This window comes from Amblyraja radiata, chromosome 1 (assembly GCF_010909765.2).
Source record: "Amblyraja radiata isolate CabotCenter1 chromosome 1, sAmbRad1.1.pri, whole genome shotgun sequence".
Taxonomy (NCBI): Eukaryota; Metazoa; Chordata; class Chondrichthyes; order Rajiformes; family Rajidae; genus Amblyraja; species Amblyraja radiata.
The window spans coordinates 120376160-120394080 of record NC_045956.1 but is presented as its reverse complement, the minus strand read 5'-3'; the positions used below and the strand labels follow the sequence as shown (position 1 = coordinate 120394080).

Below are 17921 nucleotides of genomic sequence, written 5' to 3'. Positions count from 1 at the left end.
TGTATATTGGGCTAAATTGATTTGTCCCATACGGGACCGCCCTTGTCCCATATTTGACTGCTACTACTCGGGTCGAGGGGACTGTCGGGTCAGAGTGCTACGTTCGGCATCGCCCCACTCATCACGACATAGTGCAGCAGACATTACTGCACTAAGCCCCTTTGCTTTGATTCTCATTCCCATTTAAAGCCTGGACATGGAAATATTATTTCAAATTTAATATCACATATGAGACAATAGCTTAAAATTCAGTGCAACTTCTGTCATATCAGGAAGATTGTCTTTGATCTATGACAACAATATATTTTAAGTTGTCATAGGACAACTTAAGGAGTCATTATGGACTACAGAAGGTCTAGGGGCGGCACGCACACCCCCATCCATATTAACGGGACGGAGGAGGAATCAGTCTGGTGAACCTTCTCTGCACTCCCTCTATGGCAAGAATGTTTTTCCTCAGATTAGGAGACCAAAACTGTACGCAATACTCCAGGTGTGGTCTCACCAAGGCCCTGTACAACTGCAGTAGAACCTCCCTGCTAATATACTCAAATCCTTTTGCTATGAATGCTAACATACCATTCGCTTTCTTCACTGCCTGCTGCACCTGCATGCGTACTTTCAATGACTGGTGTACCATGACACACAGGTCTCGTTGCATCTCCCCTTTTCCTAATCGGCCACCATTCAGATAATAGTCTACTTTCCTGCCACCAAAGTGGATAACCTCACATTTATCCACATTATACTGCATCTGCCATGCATTTGCCCACTCACCCAACCTATCCAAGTCACCTTGCAGACTCCTAGCATCCTCCTCACAGCTAACACTGCCCCCCAGCTTCGTGTCATCCTCAAACTTGGAGATGTTGCATTAAATTCCCTCGTCCAAATCATTAATATATATTGTAAATAGCTGTGGTCCCAGCACTGAGCCTTGCGGTACCCCACTAGTCACTGCCTGCCATTCTGAAAAGGACCCGTTTACTCCTACTCTTTGCTTCCTGTCTGCCAGCCAGTTCTCTATCCACATCAATACTGAACCCCCAATACCGTGTGCTTTAAGTTTGCATACTAATCTCTTACGCGAGACCTTGTCGAAAGCCTTCGTTTTCTTCACTGCCTGCTTCACTGCGTGCAATTGTAGTTGTGGATGTAACCCAGTCCATCTCATAGAGCAGACTTCATGTGACAATAAATGTAATTTGAACTTGAACCTATTCCTTTTCTCCAGAGATGCTGTCTGACCCACTGATTTACTCCAGCTTATGGTGTCTATCCCCACCATTGATTCCATCTACACTTCACGCTATCCCACGAACACAGTCAGCATAAACGAGGACTTTATCAACCCCGGTCATTACCACTTCTCCCCCCTCCCATTTGGCAGAAGGTACAGAAGCCTGAAAGCATATACCACCAGACTAAGTTCCCCACAGTTATCTGACCTGAACAGTTCTTTCATAAGCTAGGGTACAGTCCTGTTTTTCAAAGCCTTTGCTGACATTGGTCTTTATCTCTGGAACTGGTAAGCTACAATGCTGAGAAACTATATTCTGCACTGGTATTTTTCTCTCTACGAATTACCTTTTATATTTGTGTTTGGCTTGATTGTATTTGCGTATAATATTATCTGATTTGTTTGGATAGCTTGCAAACACAATGTTTTTGCAATAACTGGGTACATGTGACAATAATACACCTAAACCTAAAGTAATCAATTGCTGCCCATTTTTAAGGAGAGAAATGCGTGTAAAAGAATGGTCCTGGTACAGAACAGCACTGAAACTAGAGAAGTGTGAAAAAAACAAGTCAGCCAGTATTAATTAAGTGAAAATTAATCCTAAAAGCATGTGAACGATGTGACATGGAAGCAATGTTCATGTACTTTCTGGGGAATCAAAGGTGTTGATGTGAGAGGAAGTATTTAGCACAGATTAATTGTTGTTGAGACTTGTAAAAGATATAAAGAAACAAATTGTTCTCGAACCCATTACAAATCATGGAATAAACGAATATGCAATGATTTACCCACTGCATTGTTGAAGAAACAGATGGCATGACCACTGATTTACACTGTCTGATTTAACTTATGAATAGAAAGTAACTAATCAGTAATTAGGAAAATAAATTGTCTGAGTTGCCAAATATTGCAATGGAAGAGGAACTTTATGAGAGTGGTCATTTCAAAGAAATCTCTGGAACTCCCTGCCACAGAGGGTAGTCGAGGCCAGTTCATTGGCTATATTTAAGAGGGAGTTAGATGTGGCCCTTGTGGCTAAGGGGATCAGAGGGTATGGAGAGAAGGCAGGTACGGGATACTGAGTTGGATGATCAGCCATGATCATATTGAATAGCGGTGCAGGCTCGAAGGGCCGAATGGCCTACTCCTGCACCTAATTTCTATGTTTCTATGTTTCTAAAGGTAGACGGAGGAACTAAACAGACATGGTTGCAGCATTGATTGTAATTCGACTGGTTGAGATTGGTGCCCCGAAACAGACACATGAATCACCACACCTTTCACACTATCTGTATGAAAATCAATTCTGTCTGGAATGGAACGTGATATCTGGGTTGAAGTGAAAATTGTCTGGGCTCTGTTGGACATGGATCATGCCTGCCCAAATAGTAATATACCAGATGTGCATACGTTATTAATAACCCATGTAACACTCAGTTAGAGCATTGTCCAGGAAATTAGGTCACAATATTATGTGATGCTTTTGCCTTTGGGCACACACAGAGCACTGCCCCTTGAGCAGTGCCAACACTAGGGTGAGAATTCCACTCAGATAGATTCCTTTACCTATCTTCTCTTCTTGAGGATTGTTTCCCTCTTCCCACTCTCATACAAAGACACCATTCTCCACCCATCATCACACCCACCAGTCTTACCAATTTCACCCCCTATCAGCTTTATCATCCACCAGCATCGCTTCCTGGACAATAGGAGAGGAAAGGACTGAGAGAGTTATGGTCATAGCAGACTCGAGTGTAAATGGAACAGTCATGCAATTCGATGGCCATGAACGTGACTGGTATGTTGCCTCATTGATGTCAGTGTTAGAGATGTCACTGCATTGTTGTGAAGCATTCTTTAGAAGGAAGATAAACAACAAAATAGAAGCAACAGAATGGTTAGATAAAGAAATTAGGTCAGGTTAACAAACTGGATAACAGACTAACAAACAGGTCTTCTAAGGTAACAAACAGGTCCTCTCTGGATTACATCCGGTGCCACAACTACTAAGTAAAGGAATAGGAATACAGATCAGAGGAATGTGTGCTCATGGAATAGTGCAGGAAGAAACGTTTTCAAGTTTTGAATCATTGGAACATATCTGGGATAGATGGTAAGTGCATAAGCACTAGGAGTTTTTCCTTAACCAGAACAGGTCCAATCTTCTCGCTGTGAGGTTTGCTCATGCTGTTGGGCAGATTTTAAATTAATTTGGCTGGGGCTTGGGACACAGTTGGAGCAAGGTTCAGTCAAATGTAGAAGCAAAACTAGGTCAGTTCAGTAGGCAGAGCAGCCATGTGTATGATTAGGTACTTGGGATGTTTGGAAGATTAAATTGCTTCACTTTTAATGCAAGGTGCCTGAGTGGGAGGGCAGAGGATGGGAGAGCATTGATCAGCATATGGGAATATCATCTTTTTGCAATTACTGAGACATGGTTGATAGAAGGGCAGGACTGACAAGCCTGCGTTACAAGATATAGAAGTTGGGGGGATATAGAGGAAGAGGAGACAAGGAGGTTGTCCAGAGCCCTAGTGAGACCACACCTGGAGTATTTGGTCCCCTAATTTGAGGAAGGACATTTTTGCTATTGAGGGAGTGCAGCGTAGGTTTACAAGGTTAATTCCCGGGATGGCGGGACTGTCATATGCTGAGAGAATGGAGCGGCTGGGCTTGTACACTCTGGAGTTTAGAAGGATGAGAGGGCTATTCATTGAAACATATAAGGTTTGGACACGCTAGAGGCAGGAAACATGTTCCCGATGTTGGGGGAGTCCAGAACCAGGAGCCACAGTTTAAGAATAAGGAGTAAGCCATTTAGAACGGAGACGAGGAAACACTCTTACTTACAGAGAGTTGTGAGTGTGGAATTCTCTGCCTCAGAAGGCGGTGGAGGCAGGTTCTCTGGATGCTTTCAAGAGGGAGCTAGATAGGGCTCTTAAAAATAGCGGAATCGGGATATGGGGAGATGGCAGGAACGGGGTACTGATTGGGGATGATCAGCCATGATCACATTAAATGGCGGTGCTGGCTCGAAGGGCCGAATGGCCAATTCCTACACCTATTGTCTATTGTCTATTATCATCACTGCAGTAATGAAGGAGGATGACCTAGAACATTCTTCAAATAAGGCCATACAGGTAAAACATAGAAGTAGAAGTGGGGCAGTCAGTAGGCTGGGATTATGCTGAAGGCAGCCACAGATTGAGGAACACATCTGTTTCAAGAGGAATAGGTTATGGTAGTAGAGGATTTCAACTTCCATAATATTAACTTGGATCAAACTTAGTGTAACAGGATTATATGGGGATAAATGTTTACAGTGCATCCAGGAGATGCTTTGTGTCAGTCTTTTGTTAGTGATCAACATGCTCTACTGCCTAGGATAAGATATAGCACTGATTTCACTGCCTTCTACACCCATCTTGGTGAAAGCAGATGCAAAGTACTTATTTAGTACCTTGTTTACATCCCCAGACCTCCAAGCACAAATTCCCTTCTTTATCCTTCAGCGATCCTACCTTTTCCCTGGTTACTTTCTTATTTTTAATGCAGGTAATCGAATTTCACTGAACCTTAATTGGTACACGTGACAATAAACAGTCCTGTGAAACCTTTGATGTAGAAAACGTTTTGGGATTTCCTTTAATCCAACTTGCCAAAACCATTTTGTAGCCCCTTATGGCCATTATAATCATCTGCTTGAATTCTTTCCTCTATTTATATTCATCAAAGGCCTTGTCTGAACATCTTTAAACCATACTCATGTTAGATGTGGACTTACCCAATAACAACTGCTCCCAGTGTATCTCCCGAGCTCCTGCCTAATAATGTTGTAGTATGGCTTATCCCAATTTTGTACCTTCCTGCAAGGTCCAGCCTTCTCTCTATTCAAAACAATCTTAAAACTTATATCTAGACACAAAATGCTGGAGTAACTCAGCGGGTCAGGCAGCATCTCTGAAGAAAATGGATAGGTAACATTTTCGATCCTGATTATGGGTGCTGTCTGTACGGAATTTGTACATTCTCCCCGTGACCTGCGTGGGTTTCTCCGAGATCTTCGGTTTCCTCCCACATTCCAAAGACGTACAGGTATTAGGTTAATTGGCTTGATAAATGTAAAGATTGTCCCTAGTGGGTATAGGATAGTGTTAATGTGCGGGGATCGCTGGTCGGCACGGACCCGGGGGGCCGAAAGGGCCTGTTTCTGCGCTGTATCTCTAAACTAAACTAAACTAAACTAAGCACCAGTCACCTGGCCAGGCTCATTTCCCAACACAAATTCCAGTATGTTCCCTTCTCGGGTTGGACTATCCACAAACTGTATCAAGAAACCCGCATGGATACACCTCACAAATTCTGCTCCATCTATGCCTTTGGCATTGAGCAAATTCCAGTTAATATTAGGGAAGTTAAAGTCACCAACTAAATGCTCTGGCATCTTTCAGTAATCTGTCAACATATATGTTCCTCTATTTCCTACCTACTATTGGGGGGGTCCTATACTACAATCTTGTCAGAGTGCTTACACCTTTAAGCTCCACCCATGTAGCCTTCAACTAGTTTCTTCTCCAAGTAACTAATAAGACTGCTGCTGTGACAATCTCCCTGATGCTACTTCTCCACCTCTTTTGCCTCCCTTTCGACGACGACTGAAACAATGAAACCCCGGAACATTGAGCGGCCAGTCATTTCTCTCTCGCAACCACGTTTCCGCAATGGCCACAACATCGTAGTCCCAAACACTAATTCAAGCTCTAAATTCTACCTTTATTCACGAAGGGCAATAGGATGAGCCACATCATTATATTTTAGTTTATCTAACATCGGTTGTAGGAAATTACTGGAACAATTTCTGAAAAATTTGGAAAGGAGTAATCTGGAAAAAGTCAGCATGGATTTGTTGATTGGAGATCTTGGGTGACTAATTTAAGCGAGTGTTTGAAAAGAAGACAAAAGATGTTGATAAGGGCAGTGAGGTTGACATGCATTTCATGGACCTCAGTAAGATAGAAACATAGAAAATAGGTGCAGGAGGAGGCCATTTGGCCCTTCGAGCCTGCACCGCCATTCAATGTGATCATGGCTGATCATCCACAATCAATAACCCGTGCCTGCCTTCTCCCCATATCCCTTGATTCCCGCTAGCCCCTATAGCTCTATCTGGCTCTCTTTTAAATTCATCCACTGAATTGGCCTCTACTGTCTTCTGTGGCAGAGAATTCCACAAATTTACAACTCTGGGTGAATTTTTTTTTCTCATCTCAGTATTAAATGGCCCCTGGTTCTGGACTCCCCAACATTGGGAAACATTTTCCTGCATTCAGTCTTATCCAGTCTTTTTATAATTTTATATGTTTCTATAAAATCCCTCTCATCCTTCTAAATTCCAGTGAATACAAGCCCAGTCTTTCCAATCTTTCCTCATATGACAGTTCCGCCATCCCAGAGATTAACCTCGTGAACCTACGCTGCACGGCCTCAATAGCAAGGATGTCCTTCCTCAAATTAGGAGACCAAAACTGCACACAATTCTCCAGATGTGGCCTCACCAGGGCCCTGTACAACTGCAGAAGAACTTCTTTACTCCTATACTCAAATCCTCTTGTTATGAAGTCCAACATGCCATTAGCTTTCTTCACTGCCTGCTGTACCTGCATGTTTATTTTCAGTGACTGGTGTACAAGGACACCCAGGTCTCATTGCACTTCCCTTTTTCCTAATCTCACACTATTGAGATAATAATCTGCCTCCTTGTTCTTGCCGCCAAAGTGGATAACCCGACATTTATCTACATTATACTGCATATGCCATGCATCTGCCCACTCACTCAACCTGTCCAAGTCAACCTGCAGCCTCCTAACATCCTCTTCGCAGTTCACACTGCCAACCAGCTTTGTGTCATCTGCAAACTTGCTAGTGTTACTTTTAATCCCATCATCTAAATTATTAATATATATTGTAAATAGTTGCGGCCCCAGCACCGAGCCTTGCGGCATTCCAATCGCCACTGCGTGCCATTCTGACAGGGACCCGTTTATTCCTACTCTTTGTTCCTGTCTGCCAACTAATTCTCTATCCATGTCAATACCCCCCAATACCATGTGCTCTAATTTTGCCCACTAACTCCTGTGTGGGACCTTATCAAAGGCTTTCTGAAAGTCTAGATACACTACATCCTGTGGCTCTTCTTCATTCATTTTACTTGTCATTCATTTTACTAATCTTCCAGAAGATTAGTCAAGCAGGATTTCCCCTTCATAATTCCATGCTGATTTGGACCAATCCTTTTACTGCAATACAAATGCTCCGTTGTAATTGACTCCAGCATCTTTCCCACCACCAATGTCGGGCTAACTGGTCTATAATTCCCTGTTTTCTCACTCGCTCCTTTCTTGAAAAGTGGGATAACATTAGCTACCCTCCAATCCACAGGAACTGATCCTGAATCTATAGAACATTGGAAAATGATCACCAATGCGTCCAATATTTCTAGAGCCACCTCAAATTCTCTCTAAACTACTTACCACTCACCTCAAATCTATAATTTCTCACCTTTGGTATCCTTACTGTAGGGAAGATTGTTAGTGTCTTCCTTCGTGAAGACAGAACCAAAGTATCTGTTGAATTCTTCTGCCATTTTCTTGTTCCCCATAATATTTTCGCCTGTTTCTGCCTTCAAGGGACCCACATTTGTCTTTACTAATCTTTTTCTCTTAACATACCTAAAGAAGCTTTTACTATCCTTCTTTACATTCTTGACCAGCTTACCCTCGTACTTCATCTTTTCACCTCATATTGCCCTTTGTGTTACCTTCTGTTGTCCTTTGAAAGCTTCCCAATCCTCTGGCTTCCTGCTACTCTTTGCTATGTTATACACATTTTCTTTTAATTTTATTCCATCCCTAACTTCCCCTGTCGGCCTCTTACTCCCCTTAAAATCTTTCTTCTTCTTTGGAATGTAATGATCCTGCATCTTCTGGATTATGCCCAGAAATTCCTGCCATTGCTGTTCCATCATCATTCCTGCTAGGATCCTTTTCCAGTCGACCTTGGCCAGCTCCTCTCTCATGCCTTCACAGTTCCCTTTGTTCAACTGCAACACTGACACTTCTGATTTAACCTTCTCCCTCTCAAATTGTAGATTAAAATGTATCATATTATGGTCACTACATCCTAGCGGTTCCTTTACCTTGAGTTCCCTTATATATTTGACAATTGACAAATTTAATTCAAAATTGATATAGTTACAGGAGCCGGAGGGTGATGGTGAACGGTTACTTTTGTGATTGGAAGCCTATGACTAGCAGCGTACTTCAGGAATCAATGCTGAGACCGTTGCTATTTACTATTTACATTAACAACATAGATATGAATGTGGGAGGCTTGATTAGTAAATTTGCAGATAACATGAAATTTGTTGGTTGTGGATGACAGTAAGGAGAATAGATGTAGGGTCCAGAATGATATTGAGCAGCTGGTAAATTGGTAGAGCTGCAGCAGGGGGAATTCAATCCTGATATGGGCAGATGGAATTTAAAGCTGGTAAGCAGGAGATAATGCATTTTATGTTCTAAACTCTCTTGGAGTAGTCACCTAGAATCTCCAATCAACAAATCCATGCTGACTTTCCTCATATCAATCCTTGCCTTTCCTAATAAGGCGCGATGTATAGAATGATCGGTAGGTCCGAGGGAGAATTGATGATCAGAGACCTTGGTGCATGTCCAAAGATCCGTGAGGGATCAAATTCCATCTGCCCATATCAGGATTAAATTCCCCCTACCAATGCTCTGCCCATTTACCAGCTGATCAATATAATTTCCCTACAGTAAGGATACCAAAGGTGAGAAATTATAGATTTGAGGTGAGCGGTAAGTAGTTTAGAGAGAATTTGAGGAAGATCTTTTCAGTGTGTTTGTTTTTATCAGCGTGAGTGTGCTTGCAACAAGGAACACACTACCTGTGAGGCAGGTACTCCCATAAAATGTAAGAGGCATCTGGTAGTGCACTTAAATCGCCAAAGCAGGTTAAAGAACAGACTCTGGTAAATGGGATTTGTATGAAAGCTACTTGATAGGTGGCATTGACGTGAGAGGCCACAGGTCTTTTTGCTGTGTGGTATGATTCTATGACTCCAATTCCCTGCAAATAAATGTGTGAAAGACATGGACTTAGTGGGTCAAAGGGCCACGCTGCTTATTTTCTGTAAAGAGCTCAAACTCACACAGGTTGAAACAATAGCCAATCAACATTTTCTAAACTAAACTAAACATTTTACATCTTCCCATTGAAACATTTTAAATTGGCCATAACCATGTTAAGAATGTCACCATTGCAGTGCAATCGTGCATATGGATCATGCATATTAATATTATGGGACCTGTATCGTTTCTATAGGAAGTTGAGTGAAACACGTATTTGCTATACTGATCATTGACTAAGCTATATAAAAGTCTGCCTTCAGGAGAGGATGGAGACAGGGGAGAAGGAGACACAATATTCCTCTTTGCGTGAGCATACCTAGCCAATCAATCATTTTCCATGATCACGTCCCATGTTGCAGCTGACCCCATCTCAATGTGAGCGAGCCTTATCAACCAAGCAGCTATTTCAGCAAGTGGCCCGAATGTGAAGTGTATAAAAAGTCTGCAATCAATGATAAAGTAGCAAGTAATGAGATTTCAAATATCCTGGGCTTTGGAAACTGAGGTTGACAGATGCTGTGCACAAACTATCAGTCAGAGCAGAATCTTAGACCCTTTGGCAATCTCAGTGCTGAGCGTGTCTGAGTTTTCTGTGAGCTTTTGATGAAGGCCATTGGCTGTATCCAAGATCTCCAATGTCTGCCAGCAGTGAGTGGAAATGGCCAGTGTACAACTTGTGATGCCATTAGATGCATAACTGAAGCCAAAAAAATGTCAATGCACCAAGATGAACGGCACACATATTCAGGCAATATCCTGATGGGCACAATTTCTGCAAGAAATGATTGCAGCTCAGCCTAGAAAGAATAAATTGCTTTTATGCACTTAAGGCTCCAACTTCTAAATTTAAATGCTTAAGAATTTCATTTAATATTTCTTTGTTTACTATTTTTATTTAAGTCCCAGCTAATTTCTTTTGAACAGATTAATATATCTACCATTATAACAGGAAAATAATTCTATTGAGTATCCATGTGCTAATCAAATAATTTCGAAGAAACGCCTCATTAAAGTTTGCATTCAAATCCAAAGCACTTTAAAGACTGATCTCCACTTTGGGTAAATGATACTGACTCCCAGTTAAGATTATTTTAGTTTCTTAATTTAAAAAAATAAACTGTTGTCTGGGATAAGATAGTTCAACGAATTGTAAAATATATAGAACAGCTTGGCAGTCCAAAGCAGATCTATGCATGTGGAAATAACATCCATACTGTGATGAATTCCTAGAATAGTACAAAGCAATTCTATCCATGGAGCAAAAACATAACAGTATAGACACCTCACAGTGTTAATGATATCTCATTAGATGGTTTCTATATTGGGAACCCTTGGGTTAGCAGAAACAAAAGCAATGTTACCAGATTTGGACAAGAAATATCAACAGAATTGCATCATCCTGGTGAAACTTTGGTGGGGGACATTTTTATATTGTAATGTATGTGTACTTGGTTCAGATTTAACACTTGTAATCCTTGATTTTACTTCGGAGTCACGTGAGTGACTACGTGAAGAACCCTGCCAGGACGCATGCGTGTCATATCGCTACACGCATTGCGAAATGTCAAACGCGGTGGAAGGACGTTCCCCCGCGGCGGCAGTTTAAAAAGCCGCTAATTGCAGGTAAGCGTTTACTCTGCGGTCTTTTTTGTTCCCATTTTCCAACTACAGGTAGGAAAATGGAGAAAACAAAGAAGACAAGGGCTGCGACAAAGCTGGTGAGGGAAGCCAGGAACAGCAGCTAACGGCACTTGGATCACCCGTAGTGGGATCAGCTGTGCCCGATGTCGCCTCCGCACCGGCCAAATCCATGCGGCAGGGCGGCAAGGCTAGACACAAAACCAACAAGGTCGTGGACTCAGAGGAGTCCGACTTTGAACCACCGCGGGCGGCCAGCGACCGAGAGCGCTGGACCCGAATGGAGTGGTGTATGGAGCATTTGCTCCAACGTGACAGACCCCGGGAGATGGAATCGGGTCACTGTGGGCCCTATGGTAAACCCACAGCAGTACCTTTTCAAGGGCTGCACAGTGTTTCTACCTCATCAGAGGGGAGCACTGCGGGTCAGTGCTGGGCTGACCTGGAAGAGGGGTCCGCAGAAGAAAAGACAAGTGTGCATGGGGTGCAGGAAAAAGAGAACTTACTGGACATGGTGGCCAATTTTATACAGCCGGAACAGACTGGACAAAATCTGGAGCCAAAGCTTGCTGCCATAATAGACTACATGTCTTTAAACCAGTTACAAGAGCAGGCTGTACTGGACACCACAGGAAGACACCTGGCACCGGGCAACTGCATATCTCTGGACGTTCCAATAGTTAACAACTGTATATGGAAACACATTGGAACAGGAGTCAGGAGCATGGATGTAAAATTGCAAAAAAGTACTGAAAGTACTGACCGCAGGGATAACAGCATTTGCCCGTACAGTGGACGACAGGGAAATGTCCCAGGACCAACAAGATGCACTGGCACTATTCTGCAACACCCAGCATGAAATAAATAACATCAGGAAAAGTGCCATACAACCCACACTGAACCCAAAATTTGCAGGACTGTGCAAACCTGGGACCACGAAACCACCCATACTCTTGTTCGGAGGCAACCTATCGAAGCAGGTAAAAGAGCTCGATGAGGAAGCAAAAACCTTGGGGTTAATAAAAGGAACACCAACAAAAACCCACTACAGCCAAAGACAGCATCCCTACGCACCCACCAGCAGAACTGGTGAAAGCTCGACGCACGGTATTTCAAACATGAGTCTTTTTTAGGCCATGGCCCAGGCCGGCCTTCTTGGAAGATGCGGGGAACCCCAACGCCAACACCAACCAAACCGAAAAACCAGGCACCAGCGCAACAACAACAGCGGAAGAACTACAAAAAGAAGTAAACCTGCCACTGGTAATAATGGAGGTAGGTAGGTCTGGTTCCCTAAAAAATATGGAGAGCATGGAGGTTGGGGGGAGACTACACTGGTTTTTGAATGCATGGAGCATATTAACAACCGATACTTACATCTTAAGCAGTATCCAAGGATATTCAAGAGAGTTTATACACAAGTACAGCCCTCCAGTTCAACATATACCGAACCGAGTGTTCGTGCTCTCTGATAAAGAAAAATCAGAGGCACAAGCTGAACTGGAGCGGCTCTACATAAAAGGTGTAATTGAGATAACACAACACGAACTATTAGAATTTGTGTCCAATATTTTTACCAAAATCAAAAAAGATGGTGGTTGTTGCATATCATCGATCTAACAAAATTGAATACATTTGTACAATATATTCACTTTAAAATGGAAACCTTTGTTACTGCTAAACAATTAATTTCCAAAGGTTACTTCATGGCCAGCATCGATTTAAAAGATGCTTACTATACAGTGCCTATACAAAGTGACCACAGATGTTACTTAAAATTCAACTGGATGGGACAACTTTGGCAGTATAAAGCACTGCCAAATGGACTATCATCAGCCCCCAGGCTGTTCACAAAAATTTTAAAACCAGCCCTAGCATTTCTACGGAAACGTAAACACATGGTTATGGCATATTTAGATGACATACTCATTGTGGGCAAAACTTTGGAATTGGCCAAACAAACTGTAACAGCCACAAAACAGCTATTTGAAAAACTGGGATTTATCATCTATCCAGTTAAATCTAAACTAACGCCGTCCACCACTATGGATTATTTGGGGTTCACCATTGACTCAGTTCACATGATGGTGACACTACCTAAGGGAAAGGCTAGAGATTTAATAGAGGCCTGCAATAACCTCATTGACATCAGAAAACCATCCATCAGATTGGTAGCAAAAGTAATTGGTAAAATAGTGGCTGCTTTCCCAGCCACACAATTTGGACCTCTACATTACCAAAACTTACAGAGAGCAAAAATACAAGCGCTCAAAATTAATGCAGGTCACTTTGACAGACCTATGAGACTACCAATCCAAGCCAAAACGGAACTAAAATGGTGGATAGACAGCATTTGGCTTTGTTCAAACCCAATCATTGTCAGTAACCCTTCCATGGTACTACAAACTGATGCCAGTGCACTTGGGTGGGGAGCCACCAATACCATCACCAGCTGTGGAGGGAGATGGACTGCACAGGAGGCATCTTTCTTACTCACACTGGGCATAAACTACTTGGAAATGTTGGGTGCATTCCATGGCCTAAAGTTATATTGTACTGGGTCATATCACCAGCATGTTCGACTACAAATAGACAATACCACCGTGGTAGCATACATTAACCACATGGGTGGAAACAAATCGATATCATGTGACAATCTGGCTAACTCAATTTGGCAATGGTGCATCCAAAGAGATATTTGGATATCAGCCACTTACCTACCAGGGAGACTAAATTTAGTGGCAGACACCAGGTCACGCAAATTTAATGAAAATACCGAATGGATGTTGAACAAAATAGTATTTGCTGATATTACAGCAAAATATGGAACACCAGATATCGATCTATTCGCATCCAGACTAAACAACCAGATACCAAACTATGTTTCATGGGAACCAGACCCTGGGGCAGCAGCGACAGATGCATTTTCGCTGCATTGGGGGAAATTGTTTATTTATGTATTCCCTCCTTTCTGCCTCATCAGTCGGGTATTAAGGAAAATACAACAAGACTCTGCGTCTGGCATTTTGGTAGTACCCGATTGGCCTACACAACCATGGTTCCCAGTGGTACAAAACATGGTGTTAGAACCATGTATTACCATCCCACATAGACCAGACTTATTGCTACATCCCGTAACAGGGGATAGCCACCCATGCCATAAATATTTGAACCTATTAATTTGTAGAGTTTAAAAACACCACTTCTACAACTGGGACTAACGGACAGAACAGCGAACATGATCTCGGCGGCCCAAAGACAATCGACTAAAAAACAGTATCTGGTCTACATCAGGAAGTGGGAAATGTACTGCCATAAAAACAACATCACCAACAGAAACATGAACATCCCGTCTGTTCTGGAATATCTGGCAGGCCTCCACTATGATGAGGGGCTCAGTTACAGTGCCATCAACAGCGCCAGAAGTGCCCTGTCGACTTACCTATGGCAAGGGACAGAGCGTTACTCTGTAGGGACTCACCCTCTGGTAACAAAGCTCATGAGGGGAATTTTTAATACTAATCCCCCAAAAACCAGGTACTCCCAAATTTGGGATGTAAGGATTGTCCTGAAGACGCTCAGGAACTGGTCTCCAGCATCAGCTCTGTCTCTACACAGACTGACTTTATAAACAGTCATGTTAATGGCATTAGTCACGGCACAGAGGGTACAGTCACTGCATAAACTCAGACTGGACAACATGACTTCCTCACCTGACAATATTACGTTCCACATCTACGAGCTAGTAAAGCAGAACAGACAGGGATCAGCAGGCCTCAATATACTATTTAGTTCATACCCTACAGATGACCGTCTCTGTATCGTTAGACACCTGTCATTATACATAGAGAAAACTAAAATCCTAAGAGGCAATGAGAAGGGACTTCTGATCAGCCACAAGCAACCTCACAAAAGAGTGACGGTCCAGACCATCTCGAGATGGCTGAAACAGGTGCTTACACAGGCTGGGGTGGATACTAACATTTTTAAATCTCATTCCACCAGGGCTGCAGCTACATCGGCAGCAATACAATTGGATGTGCCTATGGACCAAGTCCTCGAAGCAGCAGGATGGTCAGGGGAACGAACATTCCAATTATTTTACAATAAACCAGTAATGAAACCTTGAACATTTGCAGAAAAAATTTTAAGTTCTGTAAATTAATTCAAACCCATAAAAGGGTCATAATTTGTGTTAATAAATTTTATGATTTCAATATCGAATTCATGTCCAAATTATGTTAACACTATTCCTCCCACAGTCAAGGCAGACGTGATGCATGGACTCGTTTCCACGGCATGAAATCACAGAGCTTTAAAATCTTCACGTAGTCACTCACGTGACTCCGAAGTAAAATAGTAAGATTAAACGAGAACTTACCAGTTTGAAGTTTGATCTGTATTTTATGAGGAGTTACGATGAGGGATTACGTGCCCTCCGCTCCCACCCTTGATCATATACTTAACTGGTATCTCTTCTCTAATCTTACTATGTTTAGTCATTACAGTTATCTGTGATTTCACACCGCTGCTTTGAAGAATGGCACGCATGCGTCGTGGCGGGGTTCTTCACGTAATCCCTCATCGTAACTCCTCATAAAATACAGATCAAACTTCAAACTGGTAAGTTCTCGTTTAATCTTACTATTAAATCTTTCTCCTCTCACCCTATGTCCTCTGGTTCTTGATTCCCCCTCCCTGGTACCTAGCTGGGGACCGCGGCTTCCGACGCCGACAAGGCCGCGCCGGGTTGGAGTTCCCAGGCTCCCGATGAAGTTGTCTGCCCTCTCAGAATGACAGCGTTCATGCTCCCCCCAACATTGTTCTCACAATTGCCAGTCAGTTATCAGTACAGCCTGCCACCACTCATGGTGAGTCAGTTCTGTCCAAAGCCAGGCCATCAAGTTCACCTTTAAAAACTGCCTTCAATCACTACATTTATGGGAATAATTACCCTCAACTTGTGGAGACAATATGGGAGGACTGCACTGGATTAATAAGGTATACAAACGCTGCTGGAAGTCGTTAACTAAGGCAAGGCACAGGAGCATATGCTATGATTACAACCTATTACTATCTACCTCAGTGATGAACATTGGATTATCCTTGATCGGACTTGATCGATCTGACCCGCTGAGTTACTCCAGCATTTTGTGTCTATCTTCAGTTTGTATCTATCTCCAGCATCCCCAGTCCGTTCCTACTCTTGATCGGACTTTACGAGCTTCATCTTGCACTAAACATTATTCCTTTATCATGTATTGTCTTTCCGCTGACTGGTTAGCACCCAACAAAAGCTTTTCACTGTACCTTGGTACTTGTGACAATAAACTAAACTGATGAACTGATTAAAAATGCAAAATATTTAAAATGTTGCTTTCCTTATTTCTGACTTTCATGATTTGTGCAATTGTGAAAATTAGTTTGGTCTTTAAAGAGGGACTGTAATATGTTTTATGAGAAGACAGGGTTCATGTTGTTTATTGTTATGTAATGATTAGATAATATAACTTGGACCAAATTTGTTGCTAATCCTCATTTGGCATTAAGCGTGGTGCTAGCAAGAACAGCGTTGCCATTGAGAAGGCACAGTTGAGATAATAAAGTCATGTGATAGGAGCAGAATCAACCAGAACCAAAATTAGGCCCTTCGGCCCATCAACTCTACTCCACCATTATTATTCAATCATGGCTGATCTATCTCTCCCTCCTAATCCCATTCTCCTGCTTTCTCCCCATAACTCCTGACCCATACTAATCAAGAATCTATCTATCTCTGCCTTAAAAATATCCATTGACTTGGCCTCCACATCCTTCTGTGGCAAAGAATGCCACAGATTCACCACCCTCTGACTAAAGAAATTCCTCCTCATCTCCTTCTTAAAGGAACACCCTTTACTTCTGAGGATATAACCTCAAGTCCTAGACTCTCCCACTAGTGGAAGGTCTATGGTGCCGCGCAGGTTCTTTGTTCATGGAGAATTCCGTGATAGTAAACTGCAGAAAGTGATAGGTCTCTTCGCTAAGGTTAAAAAAAAGAGTGGAATATTTGAGAGTGGAATATTTTCTCCAATAAATTATTCCAATCTTTTTAAGAAGCAACTTTCAGTTAAAGATTCAACAAGTGTCACTCCAAGACTTTTAGTACCAGTCCTTGCCAGTGAGCTCAGCTTCAAATGATTCCCCTGGCAACTGCAAGTAATTGATCTCTTTAAATAGCTCCAGTGCAATGATTGCACCAGTTGTTCAGACCTGCTTTTCTGTATGTGGCCCTTATTGAGTGTTAATTTCATCAACATGAATCAAATTCACAAGGGAGACCTCAAGTGGGCATTGCACAAGGATGTTTTTGACCCCTGCATGCTTTATATGCTTTCTACATTAGTCCATTCGGTGCAGCAGATCAAAATTGCGTCATGTACGATTTTCCTGCTTACACGACGTCAATCATGTGGACCATAAAATAGACATAAATCTCCCAATGCATACGTATTTGTTTTGTTAACAAATCTCATCTCCTCTTTGCACATAAATCTCAACCACATTTTAAGGCTATTACCTACTAAAAGAGCGTTTATAATTATTACATTGTGCCATGTCGCCTTCCTGCTGTTAATTGGGGCTTTAAAAGTGTTCTTAGCTGGAGTTTTTGCCTTCTGGGAAACTGACTTCTGATCACCCAAGCTCATTTCATTTAGAAAGCAATTATTTTCACCTAACCTAATGTGAAGCAACAAAGACAAGTTGTGAATTGTTTTCGTGCAAAGTCTGAAGTTACTTATTTTGCCATAAGATTAATTGTTTTCATAGCTGTCGATGTTATGACAATT

At 42.3% G+C, this 17921-nt stretch overlaps 1 protein-coding gene across 2 annotated transcripts in view; it reads left to right on the top strand.

Annotated features, from left to right (window-relative positions):
- The window catches only part of rnf180 (ring finger protein 180), a 134331-nt gene that overhangs the window by 93052 nt on the left and 23358 nt on the right, over nt 1-17921 (top strand). The gene's annotated exons all lie outside the window — the stretch shown is intronic.